This window comes from Malus sylvestris, chromosome 9, assembly GCF_916048215.2.
Source record: "Malus sylvestris chromosome 9, drMalSylv7.2, whole genome shotgun sequence".
Taxonomy (NCBI): Eukaryota; Viridiplantae; Streptophyta; class Magnoliopsida; order Rosales; family Rosaceae; genus Malus; species Malus sylvestris.
In genome coordinates, this window is record NC_062268.1 from 33741614 (window position 1) to 33764366 (window position 22753).

At 34.3% G+C, this 22753-nt stretch overlaps 1 long non-coding RNA gene and 1 pseudogene across 1 annotated transcript; one reads left to right on the top strand and one right to left on the bottom strand.

The window, feature by feature from the left end:
- The first annotated feature begins 81 nt into the window (after window positions 1-81).
- Window positions 82-1697, top strand: LOC126583949 (uncharacterized). The gene is made up of 3 exons (XR_007609887.1): window positions 82-246; window positions 352-550; window positions 1220-1697. It is a non-coding gene; the product is annotated as an uncharacterized LOC126583949 (long non-coding RNA).
- A 7451-nt stretch (window positions 1698-9148) lies between these two features.
- Window positions 9149-10076, bottom strand: LOC126634289 (uncharacterized; annotated as a pseudogene).
- Window positions 10077-22753: the final 12677 nt, after the last annotated feature.

The following is a 22753-nucleotide window of genomic DNA, read 5'->3' on the forward strand; positions in this document are numbered from 1 at the left end:
TGTGAAGGAGAAGACAGTCTTCAGAATTGCTATAAGTTGTTCTATTGATTTGATATTTCTTATTTGGTTTGATTTGTTCATTTACTAGCTTCTATCATGAATTTGTCATTCTGTTTAACTACTATATTGCCAAACCACCGAAAAATACATTTCAACGGGTCAATAATCTATGATGTGGATGATCGTGTTTGTCGATGGTATGACTCAATCCCCTTCTTGGCTTCGTAACGTGGATGTTGAATGCAGGTACTTTTAATTTTATATGCAAACAAAATCTAACCTTTTATTTGCTTTTGTTTGTTTTGGGATTAATAGAGCTGAGTAGATTTTGATTAAATTTTGGTTGAATAGATTGTGTAGTTGCGAATCTTGATCTGATGGATACGATTGAATGAAAAAATCATGGAGCATGAGAACCATGGAAGCATTGTCAAACCGCTCTGATGGACAGGATTGTGTAGTTGCGATTATGGCAGAACCAATGCCCCCTACCTTGCCCAATATTGGAACAATCCAACAAGGAATACAGTGCAAAGATTAAAGGGTGTAGGTTGTTAACCATTGCCGATCTTAATTTTGCCTGCCCATTCCATCTCATCTCTCTCCTTTTTAGTATCTAACTGTGTAACTTTCAAACCTTTTGTAGTAATTTTTCAATTCTAAGGGTAATTCTCCATTTAATTGCCTAATCTTTTAATTTTTGCAAGCATTTACTTGCTTTACGTTTAATTGCTTAATCTTTTAATTTTTTGGTTCATTTACTTTCAAGTCTTGGATAATAGGTGTTTATTAAACTGCAAATTGTGAAAATTTCCTTTCTGAAATTGGAGATGTCTCGTCAGTGATTCAAATTGTGAAAACTTCACCGTATTCAAATTCACCAATTCAATTCAAAACCTATGCCATGCTTAACTATTAATTGAAAAATTGCAGGAGATTATAAAGCTAGAATTGAATCAGTTTGTCGTGAAGCAAAAACATTTCCCATAAATAGCTGCTGTCAGCATCCCTTCCACAAGTGCATGAGTCATACCCACTTCCACCTCTTGCATCATCAAATTTTAAATAGGAAAGAAACCCTCTTTCTCTTCGTAAAGTAGTTTACAATTCCACTTTTTTTTTCTCACTCCAAAATCTTTTAACTCTCATACTGGCATCCAAAATCTTTCATTCTAACTCCAGTTCATTCAGCAATACCCATTTTCTTTGTTCTTTGTAGATTTGTAAATAAGGATTGGGACTACAAAGTCGAAGTTTTGAAAAATTCCTTAGTCGAAAAGGATGATAGATTATTTAAGATGTTCTCCTTTGTGAATCGCAGACGCCATCAATGATTCGAACAGGTATTAATGTCTTCATGTTTTAGAGTTGTATACCTGTTCATATTGTGTTACATGTTCATATTTTAAAGACCACAGAAAGCGCAGGACTTCCATTTGAAATGATGAGAAAACAGTTTCCAGTGAAATTGAGTTTTGCACTGACCATAAATAAATCACAAGGGCAGACAATACCAAATGTGGATATTTATCTACCATATCACGTATTCAGTCATAGACAATTGTACGTGGCTTTATCAAGAGGAGTTTCAGCGTCTACAACAAAAGTCTTGGTAAAGAAAGGAGAATTACACAGTCATGAAAGAGTCTTCACTAGAAATGTTGTGTACAAAGATATTTTGCGTCCCTCAAATTCAACATAAGGTTATATTCTTTCTTTTAATGTTTAATTCCCTTTTTCAACTTTTAATGCAATTCAATTACAAATAATGCTAATATTTGATTTTAACCAAACGCATTAAATTTTCAACATGATAGAACGATATGAGTTCATGATATGTTTTGCTGTCAAGTGTATCAAGGTCAATTGAAGTTCTTGGATTATTTTTATACTTTTTATTTAGCTTTTAGTTGCAACTACATTATAAAGATCTTCTCTGTTATTTATTACTTTTTTTTTTTACATATTCTAGATAAAATACTTTAAATTTCTACCTGTATTATTAGAGATGATAATCGCCTTTATTTTATGTTTTTATATATTGAACCAATTTTTGCATATAAATACATCTAAAATGTGCAAGCCGTGCGTAGCGCACCGTGATTAAAAAAAATACATTTCGCAAGCTCGTGAGCGCGTGCAGAAAGGCTAGTATATATAATCTAAGAAAAACTCTTTAATATTAGTAATGCACATATAATTTCAAAGTACGGGGTCTCGCACAACCAACTTCAAGTATAACAATCTTCAAACCTTATAAATATATTTACCTTTTTTGTGATTTTTGAGGAGCAGGCGAGGAGATGTGTACGTAACTAGGAATGATATCTCTAGCACGATGAGATGTTGAGTTACTGTGGGAAACAATGATCTAAATACTGAAGAAAAAGTTAAATGCACTTTGACGTGGCGTTGGCACAAACTTTGCTTTGGACTCCAGATAGGGGGTTTGGGAAACTTTCTATTAACTAGTTTGATTATTGCTTATATTAGATAATGTATATACGTATATCAGTCTAGTATTATATTGTTATAAATGCGATTTGAATAAACTAATGATTATGAATGTTAATTGAATATGATTGTGTTTCTGTATATGGTTTGGTTTTGAGAATTCATTTCTGATTGTCGATGCTTTGTGGAAAAAGAAAGGTATGTGAAAATGAGTTGGCTTATTAAGAAAAATCATGAAAATTGGGGTAGTGAATAGGAACTTTTGTGTAGTTAAGCTTAACTCTTGGCCATCAGGATCCTCTTCAAATCCTCTTTGTGAGTATCTCAAGAATCGTGTTTGTTTATTGTACATTATATAGTTAGTTTTCGTCAGGTACTATTTGTGTTTAATTTTAAATAAAAAATAAAATAAAATGATTTCTAACTACACGATATATGAATGAACGATAAACAGACATAATTCGCAGATCTCCGAAATCCTCATAAGGAGGATCCGAAGAGGATCCGGATTTGACTCTTGGTGGCACCAAGTCCCAGGTCAGTCGAATATGTACAGGGTCTTTATCAAATAAGTCAATACTAGCAATAAAGTGTCAAGCAAGACGACTAACAAAGTGTCCGGTTAGCCCAAAGTGCACATGCCTTTACAGGAGTTGGTTTATATAATAGAACTTCCATACCACCACTGCAGCGGTAAATGTATGATATGAAACATACATGTCTTCTTGTTCTATCAAATGAACGTTAGGAATAGACGAGGTGTTTTACGTTGCATCCAAAAGTACTATTCTATATGTGTTTTTAATTGTTTCTTTGATAATCCAATTTTGTCAATTACTTATTGTGATGGCCTAAAAGCTGTACTGAGCTTTTTAAGCTCACTCTAACTAAATTTTGCAGGTATACGAATTAGAGGATGGGCTGGAAGAAGTCAAATTAGATAAGCGGAAAATTGAGTGCATTAACGTTTTAGAATTCATACAACGACCCTACTTAATGGAATAAGAGTGCTATCATTGTCTGAATATTTTTCAATTCAAAGGCAAGTATTTATAACTCCCTGACTAGTTCGTGTGAACTTATCTAATTGAGAATATTCTACGGAAATGTACATGCTTGAAAGAAAGAAATGGGTGTTTAGTCCTTTAGTTAATTTTACCAACTGCAAAATGTGAATAAAAAGGACGAACAAAATATTGTTGCTAACAACCATGGACCGCATTCAAACATTTTGGTTTTCAAGTTTTTCTAAAGAAGATTTTAAAAATACAATATGTGAGGATTAATAGACGAATTCCCCAATCATCTGGAACATACTTACTTATCGTCATTGATTATTGCACCAACGGAACTAGGAGATTTTCTATATTAGAGAAAAATTTACATAAAACTGATTCATAATTAAATATGGTATTTCAGTTTAATCACACACTATTATTATTTAATTATTCTTTCATATACCAACATATTATAGGACTAAATTGCTATATAATAGAGTTGAACTCATTTCAAGTGAGTCTTTCACACAGCCTAATTTTATTTTATCTAAACTATCTATTAATAAAATATTTTTTTACCAATAAAAATTAGGTGAGAAAACCGAATTAACTCTGTCAGCAAAACTAAAGAAAAATAACCTAAATAAAAATTAGAGGCAGCATAGAAAATTAATTGTCAAACACAAAATAATTTTATTTTTTTATAAAGCTTTACCACCAAGCAATCATATCAATTAACAATTATCCTCATTTTCTTTTACACTTTTTTTATAAAATACAATAAATTTTTAGTGATGGATACTAACCCAAAAACGGCCGCTAAGCGACGAAAAGTCCTTTAAAAATTGTCACTATAAAAATTTAGCGACCATATATAAAAAGGAAAATTAATAAAAAGGGCTTGAAAACTTTGAGTTTTAATGATAAGGACAAAATAAAGGGTAAAGTGAATAGTACCAGGATTGACTTTTTAATGTAAAAATGTGATTTTTCGTTAAAGTGAACAGTACCGAGAGCTTTTCGTTAAAGTTCCCATAATAAAACCATCGTCATCTCTACAACAACTCGGGAGAAAGCGATTGAAAGGTGGAGCCATGTATTGGAAATTAGTTATCTAAATATTTGAAAAGACAAGTTGGACCATACTTGTGAGTGGGATTGCGACTTGCGATGTCACACTATTATAATGTGTAGGTGACGTCTTACTCCGCATAATAGGAATTGGATCCTCTTCTGAGCAAAAACTCATAATCATCCTGATTCAAAAACACGGATCGTTAGATTTTGATTCGACGACTACAAATAAGAGATCTTTCTAAAAATTATAATAATTGTAATCGTTGGATTAAAATTCAAGAACCCGTACTATTGAGTCAGGAGGATCCGAGCCTTTGCTCAGGAGAGGATCCAATTCTAGCGTAATATTGTGTTAATGTGATTAGTAATCTTGACCAAAGAAAAAAAGTGAATTAGTGGATTGGGGGTAAATACAGAAAAAAAATTAGGTTAAGGCTTAAGTTAATTAACATAATTATTTATTGAAGGTGTTGGATTGTCATAGTCGTTGAGAAAAACTTATGCGGAGTTCAGCTCGTGGCTGAGTTTTACGGAACAGCACTGCAAACCACTTAAAATTTGCCACGTGATAAACTTGGTGTAATTTTTATCACCTTTTTATTTTTAAAATGGTAAATGTGATTTTAATCCTTGCTTAAGATTATAATTAGAAAAATGTCTTATACAAGATTAAGTATTGATTATAGTCCTTTGACTATACATCCATGTCAATATATATTATCCATGGCAGCTTTTGTTTTTTTGGTGGTTTTATTGATTCTATTTTTCCAACATTGCCCATATGTGATTATGGACAATAACAAATTTTAAATGCTGAGTTATGAGTGTGCAATTGTTACTTAATATATTTTCAATTTTTGTCCATTTTAAACACAAAAGTTCAATTGTATGAATCTTTCATCGTCCTCTTCTATGGTGTTGCGCAGATTCGTTTCTTTATCTAGGAAGTTTAGCATTTTCACTAAAATCGTGTACATGGGTTTTTGTTAGGATTTGTTGTTTGTTTGTGGTATACTTGATATATTAGTTCAATATTTGTATATGATCTGCATATGTGTATTGCACATGGTTTCTAATAGTTCTCATGCCATTCGCTCCTCTATATTTTGGCGCACTATAGAAATGAGGTACACTAATCCAACATAGGTACCATGGTTGAGGTACATTAAAATTCTAATAATGTTTTTTTAATTTGCAGGTACCATGTATTAGGTACCATGATATAGGTACCATGTTATAGGTACTGTGATATAGGTACCATGGTTTAGGTACATTATTTACTTATTTGGTATGATGTATTCATTAAAATTTGATTTCTAGAGTTTTGTTTCATTGTGATATGAAACTTTTTGAATTCTAATCAATAATTTTGTTTTCTTATTTGGTATGTAACTGAATTTCTTATTTTATAGGAGGAAATGAAGCCCTCAAATCAAATATTAATTGTGGGGGTATTTTAGGAACTAAAATACACATAAAGACATTAAATCCAATGAAATATGAGTTTTAATGTTAATTCTGAGGTGGACATCCAGTCAAGGGACTAATTTAAATTTTTTATCTTGTACCAGGTTTTTATGAAAAGTTGATCTATGCCAAGGATTAAACTCCACTTACCCCTTTTTAAAATCATTATAATTAATTTTTCTCATAATTAACATACACAGATTCATCTAATGACCCATGTTTTTTTTTCCTCTTTTCAGTTTTTGTTCTTCTTAGACTCGACATTCGTTCATGGGCGTTTTAAGCTTGGTGATAATAGATAGAGTTTCACGTGTAGGGATCTAAGAGTCATTGGAAAATTTAACGGGAAGATGTAATTGATGAAAATATGGATTGGAAATGCAATGAAGTCTGTGTTGGTTTATCACAAAGAATCCAGTAGCAAACAATTACAACTTCTCTAATATCTCTAACAAAATTATGAAGAAAGGAATGACATGGTGGAGAAGAAGACTGCACACGACAGAGACAATTTGGGAAGATAAAATGGAGGGAGGAGAAAGAGGAAAAAAAATGAACCATTAGATGATATCATCGTATATAGGTTTGATGCGGTTTTGAGTGAAATCAAAGCTATAAATTTTTGTCGTTCGGTCTGGTACAATTTTGAAGTTAAAACTGAAATGAAACCAAACCATTTGGTTTTTATTTGGTGTCATTTCAAAAGGTTTTGGTTTGATTCCAAACCATCTACACACAAAATGAAAAAATTATCTCTCTTCCTCTCTCAACAACATTGGTAAATTACATGGGAAAGTGGTCTTAGTATTTCTCACTTCCCATTTCCTGGACCTTTCCTTCTTTAGTTCTTTTTGCCATTTTTTCCACTTGGACTATTGGGCAGCTTTCATTTTCTCCAGAAAGTTGCCATTTTTTCTTTCTTAAAAGCTAAGAAATGAAGTCGATAACTTTGGAAGTATATGAAAGCTTGAATGACCTCTTAATTATTTACAAAGGGACCCTGCATCCCCAAAAAAATTGGATTTGTTGGGATAACGAATAGACTGTAAAAGTTGCCATCACACAAGTAGGTATGTCAATGGTCGCTTAATAATTTCTTACACGAGCAGACTGTAGCAGTTCCCATCGCATGCAGCTTGGAACTCTAATGTTAATGGTTTCCGTTTCGATATGGTTTTTTATAGTTAAAATTGAAATTAAATCGTTTCTCTATATTACAGTTCGGTTTAAAACTGGAACCGTTTCCAAATTGCAAAAAACGAACCATTCGGTGCGGTTGATTTGGTTCGTGCTTTGGTTTTCAGTTCTAAGTGCCCATCCCTGGTGTGTATTAATTATTAGAAAAAAATGATTAAGACAATTTAAAATATAGAAAAATGATAATAGATTATATTGAAAACTTATCACAAGGCGAGTTTTGAGTGTCACTCGGCAAAGTTCGATGATAAGATGAGCCCCACACAAATTTTCTTTTTCCAGAATAATACTTGTATTTTTTTTGTGAGATGAGTTCATTCCCATGCCACTTTCAAATAACATATCTTTGTCGTAGAGTGAGCAATGGTTGAATTGAACGATCCAAGTAAAGTATAAAGGAAAAATTGATATTCATAATCGGAATTGTTCAATTTCTTATTCTTCATTTGAAGATCATTCCTGCAAAAAAAAAAAAATACAATCTAATTGAAGATCATTTAGTCATCAATCTCTTATTCATGATGAACCGTTGTTTTATTTCATACATGAAGATTAGAAGATTGAACAATTTTTATTATAAAAATTTTACGATGAAGATACATTATAAGAATGATCTTCACATGAAAATTAGAAAATTGAACAGTTTTAATTATAAAAACTTTACGATAATAATACATTACAAGTAAATAGGAAAATAAGCTCTTCCCCTAAAAGGAGATGCAAGCATTACCCTCTTCCCGGTAGGTAAGGTGTTTTCTTCAACCAGAGTTGAAACCCTTCTCCCTTCTTTCTAGTGTAAATAAAGTAGTAATTTCCAAAATAACACCTAAATCAGTTAAGACCTAATTAATATATGACTTGGACGAAGTCAAAAGTCCAATAATGGAATCTTCCTTGCTGTCAAGGTTCCAGTATTTTATTTCATTTTTGTGACAGTCTGCCAATATTTTTATCGTTGGCCTTATCGTGGACTAGGAGGCCTTTAATTGACAAGTAAATAAATAGCTCGTTTGGTAAGTACTTTTAAATAATGGAAAATTAATGAAAAAAATTTAAAAATTTTAAGTTTTAATAATAAGGACAAAATAAAGGGTAAAATGAATAGTACCATGATTGACTTTTTAGTGTAAAAATGTGGTTTTTCGTTAAAGTGAACAGTACCAGGTGCTTTTCGTTAAAGTTCCCTTTAAATAATTGAAAGCACTTTTATATAAAACGTTTTTGAAATCAAGTCTTAGTAAAAATAAAAGTTAATCATGAAAAATACTTGAAGTGCTTCTTTCAAGTGCTTTGAAGCTTAAAAATATTTTTTTTAAAAACGTTTTCAGTCATTTAAAAAAACTTGTCACGCAAGCCTTAAGTAGAAAAACACACTCGCTGAAATAAAAAACACAGCTAGCTACTACACAAAAAAAAAAAAAAAAAGGCATGCAGACTTCCTTTTTTTTTTAAGCAAAAAGCATGCAAACTGGTCTGGCCATATTTCACATATTTTTATCATATATTTCATTTGTATTTTGCATATTGAAAGAGGTTAAATGTATTAAATAATATTGTTTCGATCTTTAAGCATCCAATATGGGAACTACATGAAAATTGAGAAGAAAATGGCAATTTCAAGTGTCTCGAGTAATTTCAATAGAATTAAGTATAACTAACGGTGGATTTAAATGTCCTAGAGGGTTAATATGTAAAGATACTTTTGATGCAAGCAGATGCCATGACCATTAAATAATATAGAAAAAATCGATCATCAATATTTGAGAATTACTTGAGCATAACATATTAAGGGAATTAAGTAGAACTGACGGTGGATTTGAATTCCCTAGGTGTTCATGTTGGGCACTTTTATGTTTAATTCAAATCGTCATATCTTTTTCTTGTTTCAATGTAGTTATTAAGATTTTAGGTAAATTACACAAAACTACATCAATTATGGATCACACCATAATTTCATACCTTATTTTTTAAACATTGCAATATCATACCTTAACTTATAATTTCGTTGCAATGTTAGATATCTGTTAAATTTTTCTGTTAATTTGAATGTTAAGTGATACGTGACAGCTGCGAGGCCCACTAAGTAGCCAACTGGAATAAAAAAATTAATTAATTATTAATAAACTAAGATTTTTTTTTGTTTGAAAAAAAATTAAAATTAATTAAAAAAGAATCCCTCTCCTCTACGACACCGTTTCTCTTTCCCCTGTTTCTTAGTTATCTTCCTCCTCCGTCACTTCCACTTCTCTCACCTTCATTGCAGAGTTTTACAAAACCCGAAATCTCTCTTAATCCATGGAGTCTCTCGCCAAACTTCACCACCGCCGACATCCGAGTTCTCCACCGACTCAGTGCAAGAGTTCTCCTTCAAATCGCCGGAGTAATCCTTCGATTTGCTTTGTCGCGTCGTCTGCGCCAGAAGCTCTCTCCCTTTCCCATCAGGTCACGGTACCCGACCGCAGAAAATTCGATCACCGCCGGAGCCAGATAGGAACCGTCAATCACCATCGTGGCCACCTTCAACACGTCTTGGAACCTTCCAGAAGGTCTCCGAATCTAGATATCTGTAAACAACGGAACTTTGGACGCGACGTAGAGAAAGTCGTTGATAAGAAGAAATCGAACGGTGCCGACGAGGTGATCGCTGAAGCAGCCCACGGCGTTGATCTAGACGGAGACCTGGGACATCTTGCTTGAGAGAAATCAGGACGGGACCTTGAAGATGAACCGATCGTTCCACGTCGGTTTCTCGCCGCCGACCTTCTCGACCCGAGAGTGTATCTTTTGGGCGGAGTCAACCCAGGCGAGGGCGTAGGTCTGCATGCGGCAGAGTGTGGCGGAGGGAGCCTTGAGGCCCTGTTTATTTCTTCTTTTCGTCGGTTCTCAAGAGGAATCAGAGGGCCAAGAATCGATCGAGAAAAAAGAGGAAGAGAGAACAGACGTGTCTTGATGAGAAAGTTTTTTTTTTAATTAATTTTAATGGTTAAATAAAAAATGAATAAATCAATCAATAATTAATTAATTTTTTATTCTAGTTGGCCAATGAGTGGGCTCTTCTCTTGTCACGTAATTATTTAACAGTAAAATTAATAGAAAATTTAATGAATATCTAACATTGCAAGAAAATCATAAGTTGAGGTATGACGTTGTAATGTTTAAAACATAAGGTATGTGATTGTGGTTTGACCCATAGTTGAAGTAGTTTTGTGTAATTTACCCTTAGATTTTTAGAATCAATTCGATCTTTGTGAGACGATACCCGTGCTTATATGTTGTAATGTCACTTGATTTGTATACTTCCGGGCACAAAAATTCAAGACTTAATGAGACTACTTTTGATTATCTAGTTTTCGCAACACAGACACCAACTACACGATCACGCAAAATAGAGTACCGAATCAAAAGTCATGCAAGGATGAGGGATTTGCAATTGGTTGATTGCTTCGTTGAATATGATCTTTCTTTTTTACCTATGGTGTCTCGTATTCAAATCATCATTCTTTTCTTGATGTAGTATAAAATAATAACATTGATTTTTTGAACCAGCGTAATATTCATTGATGAGGTTATTAAATGAGTACAAAGGAGAATAGCAGTTCTTTTATTTGAGCTTCCATAAAATTGTTTGCGAAGATTTCAATCTGATCGAAAGCAAAAAGAATGTCTCGTACCCAGAAATAACATAGTCCTATCATGGACTAGAAGGTCTACAATAACATGATGAGATTCTTCAAAGCGGGAGTGAGATCTCGTTCCGTGGTAGACTTGTCTGCAACTCCATTAGCTTGCTTCTATACAAAATTATAGTTTTTACATAGAATGCATGCAAGACTAGGGATGGGCAACGGTTATGACGGGAAGGTAATCGCGGTTATTTACCCATAACCGTTTATGCTCATACCCGCATAACCATTTATCTATTAGGTAATTGCCTAAACGGTTATACCCATACCCATAAATGTTTATAAACGGTTAACTTAATCCATAACCGCATACTCATTTAACCGTAATAATTTAATACCCGTTTACCCATTTACCATTTTTAACCCGTTTATCTTCTTTTTTTTACCATTACCCCTTTTTCACCCGTCATGTTTTTTAACAACTTGAAAATTAAAAAAAAATTGTCATAATTTTCTCTTTTTTTGACAATTAAACACCGTTATAGGTACGTTCATCATACATTTCCGTATTTTAATTTTTTAAGTTCTTATATCATTCCAATAATTGAAATAATAGTTTACGGACGATATTTTTAAATATTACCAATGAAGGTAATATAATATTTGCTAAGTATTATTAGGTTATGAAAATTGTTTCGAAGACATTTCAGTCAATTTCACTGTTACTCACAAGGAATTTAAATTAATTTGGCGAATTCCTTTCAGATGAGAATCATCATTCCTGCAGTAGTGTTATTGAGAGAAGGACCGATGAATTCCTTGCTAATTTATTGGGTGCTAAATATTATTGGATCGAGAACATGGTTTGTGTTAATTTTACATATATAAAATAAATGGGTAAACGGTTACCTCATTTATAACCGCGGTTAATACTCATAATCACCAATTTAAATTTAATAGCTAAATAGTTATACTCATAACTGTTTATTTATCTAAACTATTATTCATAATCGTAACCATGGAGTTTAAACAGGCAGTTAATATTTTGCAGAACATGGACATCACACGCTTATATCTGATTTATTACTAAAATATGCATATGTGGAATACGTTGTGGAGAATCTACCTGGCTTATTTATATGTTATACAATTGTATTATGAAATATAATGTTTAATTAAGTAATATGCACCACCAAACTATCACGCTTAGTGGTTAAAAACGAATTTCCGACCTGTATATCACACGATACATTCTAAATTTGATCTATAATGTTGAAATATCTTTATAAGTCTTTCCAATCTCTGTAAAATCTCTATTTAGAAAAGAAAAAAAGTTATATGCACTACCTTCAAAAATTATATGAATAAAAGACAAACAATATGTTGTTATAATTAGTTAACAACCAATCCGTGATCGAATTCAAACAATTTGACAGTCAACAAGTGCGTCCAAGTTCGAACGCGTAGATAACATGTTTCTTTCCTATTACATGCTACTTTTTATTAGTCCATCTTTATCTCACCAACTGCGATCGACATGTCACATCTGTCAAATTATTTAGGGGGTTTTGATACAGATGCCTAGGTTTTAAAGTTTTGAAATTAAATATTTATGCATTTTAGAGTTTTAATTAATCATTTTCCTACAATTTAGATGCCAATTGGATTAGAAGTAACCTTTTTTATAATTTAAATTATCCAAACTTGCCATTATATAAATATATCTTTTAATTCCTAGATAATACATCAAAATTCCTAAAATCTTGTAGATAAATATTGTAGAATTTAATTCCAATAAAAAGTCTTTCAAAATTGACACATCCCGTCCCGAATGAGGGCATGCTGGCCGTCACGTGAGAGTGACGTAACAATTTACACAGTTCGGAAGCTTTAAAACAATTACTAAGATATAACACCCGAGGGTGAATCGTGACGGCCAGCATGCCCTCCTTCGGGACGGGGTGTGTCAAAAATACCCATGAATGCGACTTGCCATTATATTTAAAATAATTTATAACCATGGAAGAAAATGCCGATAATATCGGCGAAATATCGCCGATATTATCGGTTTTTCGCGCAATGGATATTTAAATAGGTATTCGGATGGTTTTCGTCCAAATATCACGATATTACCGATAATATCGCGAGATGAACCGATAATATCACCTCTCGAACAGCTGAGTCGACCCGAATGAGGGCGAGTCGAACCGGTTGAACATGCTCAACTTGTGGTCGTACATGGCCTTCTTGGTGGGGTTCAATAGAAGAGCGAGTCGACGGTACTGAGTCGCGACGATTTCGAGGTTCTGAGTGTACTGGGCGAGTTAGAGAATAGCGTACCAGTCGGGCTGCTGGTTTTGGTTGTTGATCTGGGATTCAGCGGCGAGAAGAGTGTCGGCGACAACGATTATCTGCTCGGTGGCCTCGAGCCTGGGGTCAGTCTCTCGGGCTCGAATCACGAAGGTCTTGGTCTACTGCAAGTCATGCGCCGACAGTAGCTTCACGGCTCTCCGCTTCCGCCTTCGCCCTCTCTTTTCTCTCTCTCTCTCTCACTCCCATTTCTGCCTTTCTTGGTTTTCGGTGAAGTTCACTTCAGACAGAGTAGAAGGGTGGGGGAATTTTGGGTGGACGAAAGAGGACCTGGGTTGTGACTGAAATGACGGAGATTGTTTGGTGGTGGGGTGGGAGAATGGGAGGTGCAATAGGGGTATTTTGGGAGAATGGGAGATTGTTGTTGTTGAGGGTTTTGAGCACACTTGGACTCGGTTAATGGATTGAGATTTTAAACCAACGGAACTGCTACCCTTCAACACCTTGACCACCATATCACTTATGTTTTCGTGAAAATATGCTAAAATATTTATATATATGGTTTTGTTTTGAATTCTTTTTGCAAGAAACAAATTTGCATATGACAGCTCGCTATATAATCAACTTAAATCAGTTAAATCCATCATGCAATGCATTTCCTTCCAATTTTTTGTGATAAACTAATAGATAATTGACTAAATAAACATCCTGCAAAGTTTCAATAAAAAATTCCAAGTTTTTCTTACAATTTCCGTGGTTTCCATGTAATTTTTATCAATATCGATATTATCCCGATATTTTCATCGATATTTTCGTGTTTTCGGACTACCGATATTTCCAATATTACCGATATTTAATACCTTGTTTATAACTATACGATTTACGATGAATGATTAGAATGTGAAGATCCTTAAAATTCTCACAATTTAAATCCAAATGGAATCCAAATCCTGTTATAAGATATGGTAGCAATTGATTCGGTTAATATTTTGTTGAGTAATTACAATAACATATAACAACAAGTAACGGAAAATTGACCCTTCCTGAAACTGAAAGATGACTTGTACATTTAAGGGAATTGGTAGGAATTGATCTGATTTATTAAAGTTTTCCCTTTGCCTTTTATTACCGTGCCACTCTCGATGCATAAAGAAATTTAATTTTTATTTTTTATATTGAAAACTGTTATTAAAATTTTAAAAATTTCATTTTGTTGTAGGCATAATTTACTGAACAATTATGGAGGCCAAAGAGAGAGGGGTGCGGCATAGATAGAGAGAGATGTGTAATTGTGGGTGTGTGTTATTCCACCCTTTGTGTCTTTATTTATAGTAGTATGATAGGTAAAAACTTTTCCCTTTAGGATTACAACATTTAATAGGTAATCTACTCTTAATAGGAATATAAGATACATTCCCATATCTATTAGGATTTACACAATCATATTCATAATCTAATAGGATTGCAACATTCCCCCTTGAGTGTGTAAATACTCAAGTAAATGGCGCATTAGGTCTTCAGTGATGAAGCAAGTATAGTTGATGAAGTCGTCGGCACAATGAGTGAATGCGAGTCTTAAATCAACGGAAGAATGCATAAAAAGTAAAACTCAAAAAATCTCGCTATGGTAAAACCCAAGGTGGGGAAAAACCCATAGTCTAAGGAGAAATGTGAGAAGTTGCATTCAGTCAAAACTATACGTCTTTTGGACGTAAGTAGAATAGCTCACAAGGGTATGATCAGCCCATGATGGGTGCCTCGTTAAAACCTAGTTAGGTAGCAAAAATCCAATGGGAAAAATGCTCTTAATCGTAGAGAAAAAGAGTACATTAAGATCAAGTGAGTATACTTCTGGATAGTCCCCTTGAGTTTGACATAACTTCCAAATGAGAACTACAAACATTGCATATGATAGTTAGACATACCAATTCCTCGGACAAGCTTCTGGAAGGTTGACTTTAGCAGTGACGTCGTGTGGAGGTCGGCAAGGTTGTCTGGGATCGGCTTGCATGACTTTAATCTCCTGATGCTTTGCTGATGTAAATGTAGATGCAATATGTCTTGGCGTTGACTTCATTGATGTATCATGGCTTGGTCTGGTTGATACATGCGGCATAATCTTCATGGATCGTTGTTGGGACTCAACGATGGATGAAAACACAGCAAGTACTTCGAATATGCTTAACAAGAACTCCTAACCATGTCTTACTTGTGGCGTAGTGAAGTAAGGTGAGTTTTGGAACGATTCGAAGATTTTGCAACTAAGGTCATATCATGAACCTCCAAGATATTGCGATATCCCTAACGGTAAAGACATAACTATTTGGGGATTTTGCCTTGTGCGGGTTTGATAATTAACCAGCGTCAGCATAACAAACAAGGCAAGTATCATTTCGAGGATCAGGGGGGTTAGATCTGTTGAGATGCGTTGAGATTTTCCCATGTAGTACCTTCAGGGTACGTCTTTAACACCAATTCAGTGGATGCGCGTAGGTGCGGTGCTGCATCTTTACCAAGATCAACAACAAAGGAGATGTCCTGTCTAAATACAATGAGTTAAGTACAACGAAGCGCAAAGTTGAAATTAGATATGGAATTTCGGATTCCATAACCTCTTCAAAGGTCTCATTTGCATATAACGTATGGACAATCATAAGTATACTCAAAGGTAACACATTCAGGGTGTATTTCGACTGGTAGACCAAAATACCGTCAGAACAATGCTTCAACTTCAGGTTAAGGCATAAATGAGTTTTCCTAAGATCCTTCATCTCAAATTCCATCTTCAGGTGCGATGCAGTTTTCTCAAGCTCTTCCAGAGTCTTAGTGAGATTCGTGTTAACGACATAAACTGTAACTCTAGCAATTTGGAATAAGACTTCATAGTTGAACACGCAAGGGCATAATTCATATCCCTGACTAATCAAATAATCACTTAGACGGGTATACCACATTTGTTGGATTGTAGTGAGCTCCTCAAACAAGTTAAGAGGGTGTTTCGTGGTTTTGGAACTATTTGAAACAGTCCATGTAATTCTTTGAGAACTTACATGTAAATCTCCGTATCTATTTCCCCATGGAGAAAACATTAACCACATTTCATAATGCTGCTATCAATCACATGACGTTTGAGAGAAACCTTACGTCGTAAGGCGTGCATCATATCGCACTATTTCATTCATCTCATAACGCTTCCTTTCCCATTTGGAACACAACGAGGTTACCTTGGGCAGTGTAGGAACTACGAAATCTCTTAAATTTCCTATAATTCCTCAACTTTCTCAAATTCTTTAAAATCAATTTCTAATCGAATACACCTGGAATGTTATAAACTTCTTTAAAATCCTAATTGAATATACCCGGATTTCTAATGATTTTAATAAACTATTTTAAAATTCTAATTGAATACACCTTGAATTTCAGAGAATTACTTAAAATCCTAATTGAATACCCCTAAATTCATTAAAAGAATTAAAATCCCTCAAAATCCCAATTGAATATACCCCTAAAAAATTTTGAAATGTTAATATCAATTCTCTTTATGTTTGCACCTCTGTATTAAAAATGCTCCAAATCATTAAATGATTCGTATGTTTTAACTTTTATGAGTGAAATATATGGATTTGTTGGACTTATTTTCATGTAGGGACACTGATTAAGGACAGAATTTATCATTATAATACATGTGAATTTCTTGATCAATTGAATTTGGAAGTACGTTTCGATGCAGTTTGGAGGAAACAAATGAAATCGAGGGAGGTTTGACTGACTGAATAATTTATAATTTGAGTTTGGTGACTTGTAAAAGCATTTCTAAATGAAATGTCAAAAGTTTAGGTGGAATATCACTGTACGTATTTGACATCAAAAGTCTCTCCAACTAAATTATTATTTGCTAACTGAATTTGAAGGCTTTGTGATTTAGAGTCAAATTTGACATCAATGTCAAATTTATTTTTAATTCAGTTTAATGGTAAGTCCTTTGTTCTACTAACATATCAACCAATAAACAATTTGTTTTAAGATTTTTTTTAATAATTACAACCATTTAAATCTCTAGTTAAATAATAAAATAACATTTGACAATTCGATTGGAGAAATAAAAATTTGACATAAGGCTTCATATTACCATATCAGCCATCAATTGTAATTTAACTCTTATAATTTGACATTTTCTTTGGAGATTGTCTAAACTGCAATTTTGTAGATCTTTCGATTTTAGAGCTTGTGTTTTTTTTTTTCCCTATGGTTTGAGATAAAATGACTTGCTAAAGTCACATGATTTTGATAATGCTAGAGAGATCAAATTTTTAAAACCAAAATTGCAAATTAAATGATGTGGTTATTGATGATTGAATTATTACTTAAACGTTGATTAACGTGCTTATTTTCTATTTGTGACACATCATTTGGTTTGCAATTTTTGTTTAAAATTTTGGTCTCTCTAGCATTACTTTATAATTCCTATATAATATAACTCGTTTTTAATTTTTTTACCATCATTTGTATCATCTCATTAAGAGAGATGAGACTCACATATATTAGTGGGTCCTACCTCTATTAGATAGATGATACAAATAAATGGTAAATATAGCACTATTAAAAAATAAAATATATTCCTAAATACGAACTCTACAAACCCTTTAAATCCATCAAAAGAGCTATTATTTTATTTGTGAATGGTTTTTTTGTTAACACTCCACATATTATTAAATACTCCCAACATTAATTTTTTTTATTAAATGACTTATACACCCTTATATAAAATGATTATTTAGACCCCATAAGATTTTTAAACGTAAATTAAAAATTTTAAATACGTTCCGAATGACTTTCAATGTGTATGAACTAAGATTATTTCTTTTTTCAAGTTTTCCATGTCATTCTTATATACTATTGTTGAACAAAACTTTAACCAATAAAAGTATAAAACACGTTGATAAAAAAATGTTAGTTATGATGATCGATGTTTGAAGGCTTCACGTGACATAAGACCTTCTATGTTTTCATTTTCTTAGTGATTTCAACGATATTGTTATGTATATTAAGGCTGTTAATAGACATTTTGTTAAAGAGAAACATAATTGTGTTGTAAAATCGACTGTGGGTGCAGTGGAATAAATGAAACAAGACACAAAATTTACGAGGTTCCTCTACAGTCAGTGTGACTGGAGTACGTCCTCGGGGCAGCAGTGGTGCTTTCATTATAATTTGAAATAATATGAGTACAAAGATAACCCTCTCTATTATCTCCTCTCATCTTCCTCTCTTTTCTCTCTTTCCTTTCCTTCCTCTCTCTCCCGTGAGTCCCTCACATTCATCTCCAATTCTTCCTTTTTTTATCACCCCTTTTGAACACTTGTAATGCTCTATTTATAGAGCAAACAAAACACTATTAAACTTGTGAAATGTTTACTATGTGCATGTGGGGTTACTATGTGCATGTGGGCATACATACACAATTTACAACACTCCCCCTTGGATGCTCACATAAGTCTTCAATTGACTCGTTAAGATCTTGATTTGTTTTGGATGCTCCCCCTGATTTCAAATCATTTAGGTTGATCGTTGATCGTTCTGCTTTAGTCACTTAGTAAGAAGAGTTGCTGAAAGAGTTGCTTTACTTGTTGTTAACTTTCCACAGGCTTTTTCTTGAACTGGGTTGTAGGACTTTCTACTAGACTAGCATCCAAAGGTCTGAATTTACTCCTTTTATCTGGAGCGGAATTTGATTCAAGAGTAGTGAACACTTGATCTTGAATCGGACTTGTGATTTCTTCAAGGACCTTCGAGGCTTGATCTTGAATGAAATTGGACCATGAGGAGCTTCATGTGGCAAGTGATCTTCAGTTTTGTCAGGGATGAATCAGCACGCGTTTGTTGTGCTTGTCTCCACATGCTTCAATGTATCATTTTCACTTTTCTTACTTGCTCCCCTTGCTTAAGTAGTATTTTCCCTGCTTTCCCCCCATGCATGTGTGGCATCTTCTCCGGCAGTATTTGCCCTCTGATGTCGGAGTGGAGTGCAACCCTTGCATTTGGATGGTTCATCACTTCTTGGTGACTGGAGACCCAGCTCCAACCGTTGAAGATGACTACTCGAGAGCAACACTAGGTAAGCAATCAGGAAAGGTTCCAGGCAGTCGGTTCCTTACCGGGAGTTTGAGTGGAGGTTCCGACATATTGCTTTCTTTATCCTTGTCTTCGCATGCAAGAACAAGGACAAAGGAAAGGACAGGGAGATTGCATGATATGAGATAATCTTACTCTGGTCCCTGAAGATATGTGATAATCTTGCTCTGGTGTGACATGTTTGAAGAGGTATTCTCGGAGAGGAAGAAAACTGAGTATTTCGAGATGCTATGTTGAAGATGCATTCTCGGAGATGAGGAAGAGTTAGGTATTCTTGCAGTGTTGCAGGTCTACCTTGTTATGGAGAACAGATGTCGACATATATAGAGATTTCTCAATAGCAAGTGGTGGTGCTGTGCTTTTACTCTTATCAGCAACTGTGGTGTAAATAGAATAGTAAGATTTACGCGTTTTCAACTTTGTCAGAGATCTTTGACAAAATTGCACGCGACATCTGAAAAAGCTGGGATTACGTCTGAAAAATGCTAACGAACTTTATTCAGGAAAATCTGGCTTTTGAAATTCAGAGAGCGGTGCCTCTTCGATCTTTGAACGAGTGGCTCTGCTGCCTCTTCTTTTATAGAGACATCAATTGTGTTCAAGAGTATGCTCAGAAAGTTGCTGCCTGTAAAAATTTCATCTATCTTGCACTTCTGAAATTTTATTTGACCTCTGTTTTTCCTTCATCATTTCTGAAAAATGACTTGCCCATCTAACATTTGCTTAGATTTGAGTCTTAGGAGTGATACAGACGAGCAGCGTCAGGATAATATATGGCGCCCGTCCTTCTTATCTTCTAATGGTCCTCTTACGGTTGGGGACTCTGTGATGAAGAATAACATAACCGCTACTGTGGTAGTTAGGAATCTTCTCACTCCAAGGGATAACAAGATCCTTTCAGAACGGTTTGAAGAGTTGGCCGTTCAAGACTCCTTGGCTCTCAGTGTTCAGTGTGCTGGCTCTGTTTCCAATATGGGCCAACGCCTACTTGCTCAAACTCGCCAAGTTGAATTATTGATGGCGGATGTGGCAAGTCTTAAACAAGAGATCAGAGGGCTCAAGCACGAGAATAGGGTGTTACACGTGCTTGCAAATAGTTACTCTATGAGCATGAAAAGAAAGCTCGACCAGGAATCTGAAAGTCGAATTCAAAGTGATCACCAGAGGTTTGTTGCTAGATTCCGAAAGCAACTGATGCCTTCCCCTTCTGGTGTTTTGCTAAGTACTGGGGTGCCACATGATCAATCTCCAGTGCCTCCCCCTTCTGGGGTACTTCCGAGTACTGAGGCTTCACATGAGCAACCTTTGTGAAGGCTCCATCCTATTTGTTTGTTTTAACTCATGTGTATGTATATATCTGTAATTTCTTGGAGATATTAATAAATAAGCTTTATTTCATTCAATGTATTGTGCCAAATACAATAAAGCATATACTTCACTAAGATGTGGTACTTCTGGACCAAGTATTAATTTATCTTTACCCTCACGAAGATAAATGATTATTCTTAGTGTCTTCATCATATGAGTATTCAACTCATAATCTTCAATCCATATGGTTCTTTTAATATCATAAATATCATGGATAAGATTCGTGTTGGTAGATTGTTCGATCTGCAGCTCGAGACAATAATTCCTTCAACACTTTATAATTTTTCTAGACTCTTCAGGAGTCCCAATTTAATATCATCAACTCTTCAAGAGTTATAATTTAATGTCATTGACTCTTGCAAGAGATTTTAGTATGTTGCAACAATATTATAATGATAGTACTCACTAAGGCAATTTATATCATCCATTGGTATTGAGTACATATTTTATGTTTTACCATTCAGAGGCTTACTTCAAGCAATTTGAATCCTTCAAGGGTTTTCTACACTTCATGATACATTTTCCTTTGGAATTTATACAGAGCAATTTGCTCCCATGTATACTTGAGGGATTTACTTATGGAGATATAATGTGAGCGACTCACAACCCTTCGTATATAATTCTCTATTTATATGAACTCGTTTACAAGAGTTCAATTAGTAATCTTGTGTCATATCATGTGAGTGTATTTCACTGTATTACAAATGCCCATATGTAACCTCCTCGGTTCAACATCTTTTGGCTATTTGTATTTTATTCAAATATATAGGTCCATTTTTCCACGTTCTTACAACATTGTAATGGAATTGCCTTTCTCCATTTTTGGCCAATAATTTTCCTTTTGTCGACAAACAAAAGAACGTGACTCAATATTAACACAGCTCATTGATGAATTTAGTAGCTACTTGTAAAAACCAAAATTATCATTGGTTATCATCAATCCGTGATCCCATATGCTCATATGCATGCGCATGCATAAAAGCTTTTTTTTTATTTCTTTTGGATATCCATTGCCTCTTCAAGGGCATTATACTATCTCTTCTAGGATAATCGTAATTTAGAGAATTCGGATCATAACCTCATTTTGAGGGTTATAGAGCTTGGATTTTAATCTCCACTTCTAGGAGTTGAGTCATTGGAACCTATACGTCTATCATGCTACATGCAAGAAACATCAATATTCCCATGTCTGCGGATTGTCCTTTCTAGAACGTATTATCCATGCAGCGACTGTCATGCTTCTGGCATGCAACAATTATGCTTCAGGAATGCAATAGTTCAGTAGTGCCATATTCCTTTTTTTTTTTTTTTCGAATGACTGAACCTTTTGAGTCTAAAGGTCTGCCACGCTTCAGACGTGCAACAGATAAATCATTTATTGTCTCATTATTTTGTCCAACAAGGACATCAATTCTTGTAGGCACATTTGCAGCAAGTATATATGATTTCATCACTTTCGTTGCATCATTCAATTATTCCTATTTCATTTTTTCATTGATTGCTTCGTGAATCAAAATAAGACAAATTCTCTTCGTTCTTCTGGAACGGTATTTTCTCATCATTATTCTGGAACGATATTTTCTCCCCCTAACAGCGGGAAAATTGTCTTATCAAAATAACAGTCCGCAAACCATGCGGTAAATATATCCCCAATCAAGGGTTCTAAATATTGAATGATAGATGGTGTTCAACTTTAATGCCTAATCCACGATGATGCCTCATTTCAGTACGTTGTGGTAGTGCAATAGGCACATAGATAACACAACCAAAAACTCGTAAATGTATAATGTTTGGCTGGTTCCCAAACCCGAGTTGTACTGAGAAGTATTGATGGTCGGTAACATGTCTCAACCGAATTAATAATGCATCATGTAAAGTTTACATGTCCCCATGTAGAAAATTGGCAATTTCATTTTCATGAGCAGAGCGCGGGAAATCAATTTCATTCGCTTAATAAATGCTTCTGCTAAACCATTTTGAGTATGGACATAAGGAACTTCTGGTCCTTATTTAATAGTCTGTAAACTGAGACTCTTATGGCTTGTATTACAATTAAGTTAAGGCACTGCGGCACTTCAAACTTACGGTACTCATCTAGGAACTTCATGTCCTGATCTTCAGGATCAA